The sequence below is a fragment of the Lolium perenne genome, chromosome 2, assembly GCF_019359855.2.
Source record: "Lolium perenne isolate Kyuss_39 chromosome 2, Kyuss_2.0, whole genome shotgun sequence".
NCBI classification, from domain to species: domain Eukaryota; kingdom Viridiplantae; phylum Streptophyta; class Magnoliopsida; order Poales; family Poaceae; genus Lolium; species Lolium perenne.
The window spans coordinates 241,141,897-241,146,796 of NC_067245.2; the positions used below are offsets into that span (position 1 = coordinate 241,141,897).

General features: G+C 40.3%; 1 long non-coding RNA gene across 1 annotated transcript; it reads left to right on the forward strand.

Annotated features, from left to right (window-relative positions):
• The first annotated feature begins 630 nt into the window (after positions 1-630).
• On the forward strand, positions 631-2,580 carry LOC127330538 (uncharacterized). Its single transcript, XR_007869313.2, has 4 exons — positions 631-663; positions 748-927; positions 1,000-1,065; positions 1,159-2,580. It is a non-coding gene; the product is annotated as an uncharacterized lncRNA (long non-coding RNA).
• Positions 2,581-4,900: the final 2,320 nt, after the last annotated feature.

Consider the following 4,900-nt stretch of genomic DNA (forward strand, 5'->3'; position numbering starts at 1 on the left):
TGGGCCTCAGGGATCCCTCTTGAGTTTCTCCTTCTCTTTGTGAAATATTGAGCCTCAAAAAAATCTCCGATCAATTTGACTTCTTTTAGGTCCGTGAAAGTTAAAAATACACAAAAAAAGATTTTTCTGTTCTGCAGAGTTATCTTTTATCTCTAAATAGGAGTCCCCCACTACTTGATTTTTCTGGCTTCTCGTGCTGCCACGTCACCTCTTTTATTCCACCCTGTGTTGTCGCGTCGGTCGGGCGTCGCTAATTGTTCCCTGCACGAAACCACTTCATACGAGGCCTCAGTCGACTCCCGGTTCCCCGTATCCGTACGAAACCCCTTCGTGGGCTGGCCGACCCACATGGCTCGCGGAGCCAAATTGCTGGACGTGCCTTAGTGGGCTTGCACAGCAATATCGCAAGGTTCGTAGCAGCACCGTTCGTCTTCTTGATCGTGGATAATCATCGATACTAATTACTCTGCCACCGCGACGTACGGCCCTCTCGCCATAAATGGTAATGAAAACCGCATGGTGCATCCTAAAATTCATGCAGTAGAAACTGCTAGATGAACTGATCCGCCACCGCCTCCAGGTTAAAAACCTACCCGTGCTGCAATCGGCATCAAGCACACCAGCATGCTCACTTCGCCTCCAGTGGCACCGGTCTCCACATAGGTAGATGCCCGCTCTCGATTCTGTCGATTTTAATCATCCGTTCTATTTTTCAATCCCCTAACCAATGTTTGTCAATCTGACCAGTTGCGCTCCAGCTCGAAAGCTGCTCCACGTTTTGCCCCTCCACACGATTTGATTGCATCTCACTCAAGCACACTAATTTGTTGGATTCCGCATGCAAGCGAGTTTATTGGATTCTGCGTCTTGATCGTTGAAGCTACGAGAAAGCAGCGATCATCACGAGTTTGCTGCCTACGGACGCTGGTACAAAAGCTTTCATCTCTTTTAATTTGTATTGGATGACCACGTTCATATCTTATTTTCTTTATCTTGCAGTAACATGTATTTGCTACCCTGGAGTCTCCGCTGATTTAGTCAGATACACAGGAATATTCTCTTCAGGTATCGTCATCTTGGGTGTTCTCAATGTGAAATAATAGTAATGTACCATTGAAAAAAAAATAGTAACGTTGCTTTCCGGCTCTGCTGTTTCAGAAAATTTCAGGAGTTGGGTTAAGGCTATCTCAGGACCCAAGTTAAGCTACCCTACATGCAACTAGGGTTGACGGCACTGTATGTTCATCCTTTGATCTGAATTTTATATGGTGCTTTTATCCAACATGCAATTTAGGTAACTGGTGTTTTTATGAAGCTGGAGAAACAAATATAGATCCACTACTGCAAAGAATATTTGAATGACCGGTGATTTCTATGTATTTTATTGGATTTCTAATGAAGTTCAGTTAGATCAGTTTCTATCGTTATGGGAAGAGATCCAGTCTGTCTTTTTGCTTGACACTATAAAATCCTCCTTGAACCTCTCCGCGCATGGTGTTTATTCAGCAAAGAGTGCTTATGAAGCTCGGTTTTTTCGCAAAATTCATTCCATGAACTTGCCAGAGCTGAACCTAAAGTGCAATTATTCCTCCGGTTGCTGTCTTTGAACCATCTTATGGACTTCTGACAAGGTGCTACATTGCTGCTTCTGTGATGACGCGTTAGAATCTGATGTGCACCTATTTCTTGGGTGCCCCTTTAGGAAATTGATATGGTAGCCCCAACCCAGATTGTTCCCATTGCCTTCAACTCAAACTATATTGCCAGTTGGTCGACGCAATGTCTAAAAAAACGCAAGAAGCATCATAAAATCATTAGCTTTCAGCCGTTGTGTATATTATTTGGCATATATTGAAGACTAGAAGCCGACGTGTCCTCGACGACAAGAAATTTTGCTGGATAGATTGCCCATCTGGCCTAAGATAATCTGCTGGCTGGGTTAGATTTTAGAGGACTAATAACTGCCTGTTATTTTTGTTTCGTTTTTCTCTTTGTTTCTCCCAAGCTGCTTAAGCCTCTGTACAGTTATACCCCATCTATAGTACAGTACATCACTGTATTTCGATGGTAACAAATAATAGTTGACAGTCTCTTTCACATATTTCTTTTTTCTCTTACTACTATGAGATTACGCCAGGTTTGTGGTGATGAGAGATGAACATATTTTTTAAAGTATTACCTTTGTGAGTTACTCAACGAAAAATAATAAAAAATTGCAGGGAAAAAAAATCTGCTAATTGTTTGTGTGAATTGTTTTAGTTATATAATAACCCTACTGTAGTTGATTGATATATTTGAGTAGTACAAATGGTGCATGAGATAAATGAGACGTTGAAAGAGCAACTTACAAAGAGAGTACAAGTCATGTTATAATAATCATTATGGGTGTTATCGTTAGTTGATTTTACACAATCATAATACGTATAGTTGAACTATTTTATAAATCAATCCCGCCGCAACGCGCGGGGTATCATCTAGTAACCTAAATAAGGGGGGTCATTGGAAAAAATCCCAAAATAAATAAAAACATTGATATAACATTATATAAAATGGAAATGTGCGAGAATATGTGGCAATAAACTACAAATTTCATGTATGCATTTTAGATGCATTAGCTAGCTAATATTTTAAACAAACATGATTAGCTAATGTTTTTTCTATTGATTGCATATGTTTTATATATTATTTATATAAATAAAATGTTTTATTTTCTCTTGACCGTATACCGCATATTATTTATAAATAAAAAACCATAAACACATTTCTATAGTTTATAAACAAAAATAGAAATACTTTCTTCCGCCAGCCACAACCTCGCGTCGCCAACACCTCCACCAACGTGCGCCCGAAGCAAGCTCCACCGCCACGGCCGCCCGCAGCAAGCTCTGCCACCATGGACGGCATGGCATCCATATCCAAGAACTTCCTCAGCCATGGCTAGCAAGCATCCCAGGCCATGATGCAGTGGTCATGGGATATGAGGACCCGGGTTTTTTTTAGCGTTTTATGTTCAAGGGCATGTGTGTAAAATTTGGACCTTCTTATAATTTCATATTCCTCGACATTAGCCTCATGTATCTTCACATACAAAATCTACCAAAAAACATTTCAACTCAGCAGGGATCAACACACACGGTGCTATTAAACACATGCCAAAATCTTAGCCCAACTTGGCTAGGCTCAGCATGTATGCGGATAGATAGAGATTCTCAATGACTCGCGAAACACACCCTAGATGTACAAGATGGTCTGTGATGGCTCTAAATTTTGACTCTTTCACTGAGTTCTTTAAGTATACAATTACTCATATTGTCACTTGTTTCATGCTCCATCTAGCTACATTTATGCCTATTTTCCGTACTTACGAGTTCTTATTCACTTTCATATGAGCTTTGCATATTTAGTAATTTTAGTAGGATTTTATTACTTTTTCCCTTTGTATTCTACATGTTTGTAGGTGTTATGGACAACTATGGATAAAGCAAGGCAAAAGGATCAAGAGAGGGAAATCACCCAACTTAGTCATTTGAGGAGTGGAAAAAGTTACATATTTCATTATCTCAAAATAAAGATCTAAGACCATGGTGGTGTAGCTCTCGTCCATACGAGTTCAACGAGCCCAATAACATTCAAATCGGAGTTCTTATGAGGAAATGGCGGCCAAAATACGAAAAACATCTCCAAGTTTAGCGACCATAGGTACGGGCGGGTCCAGACGTACCATCCGCCCGTACCACGGGGCTGGACGCGCAAAAAGGCCTTTTTGAACACGTTTTTCACATAATTTGTCCCCGTTTGTTCCTAGACCTTCCTTAGGTCATAGGCAACGTGGGAGGGGCTATTCTATACCCCCTAGCTAGGCCTATATAAAGAGGGGAGAAGCCAAGGGAGAGAGACCCAACACCACATACCTCCATGGCGGGGGACCTGCCGCCTTGCAAAATCCATAGCCACCGCCTCCACAATATCTCATCCATCACCACCACTCAAGAGGAGAAGAGACTTGGATCTTGAAGGCTTCAACACCGATCTATAACATCCTCATCATCAACACCATCTCCAACACCGATCTCCTTTGTTTACTTGGTTGTAATCTGATCCCTAGTGTGGATCTTATCTTGTATTCAATTGTATTACCATGTTCCATTCATATGTTTGAGATCATCTTGATTTCCTTCATGTGTGATTAGTTCCTTTGTTCTTCGGGAGAGATGGAGAAACCCTAGTTATATTATGATATGTAGTAAAGATGATTTATGACTTTGTGATGTGATTGTGTGTTAGTTTTCTCTCGTGATAATATATAAATTCGACCATGCAATATTTTTCCTTTGATCATGAGAGAAAACTACCTTTGTAAGTATGGTAGTACATACGTTGGGAAGTGACATACCGTGCACTATTGTACGGAAGGAGGGGATAAGAAAGGACTCACTATGCTTTGACAAATAACCATGGGGAATCCCTTAATTGTGATGTACCAATAGGTGGTTTGCTGAAATTCACTACAGTGGTTATTTAGAGATGTGTTATCAACGTGCATCTCATTATCGAGCCTTTCCTTAATATTAACGCTAGTGGTGTATCCTACGCTCCCCGAGAACACCTTAGCCATATTGTCATTCCTGCAACCATACTCGTTGTTCTAGGTTATATTAGTTCATTTCTTTGTTCTTGTTTACTTTTGTTTCTCAAACCACAACACAACCTTGTTTAAAACCAAACCCCACTTGGGATTTTAAGACAAATTTTAAGTAATCTTAAATAAATAGCAACAATCGAGACATTAAGATCTTTACTAGTAGCTCCTCGTGGTTCGATACTCTTATTTTGAAACTAGCTACAATTGATCTATGTACTTGTAGCCATCAAGCTATTTTCATATTATTAAGGGTTATGC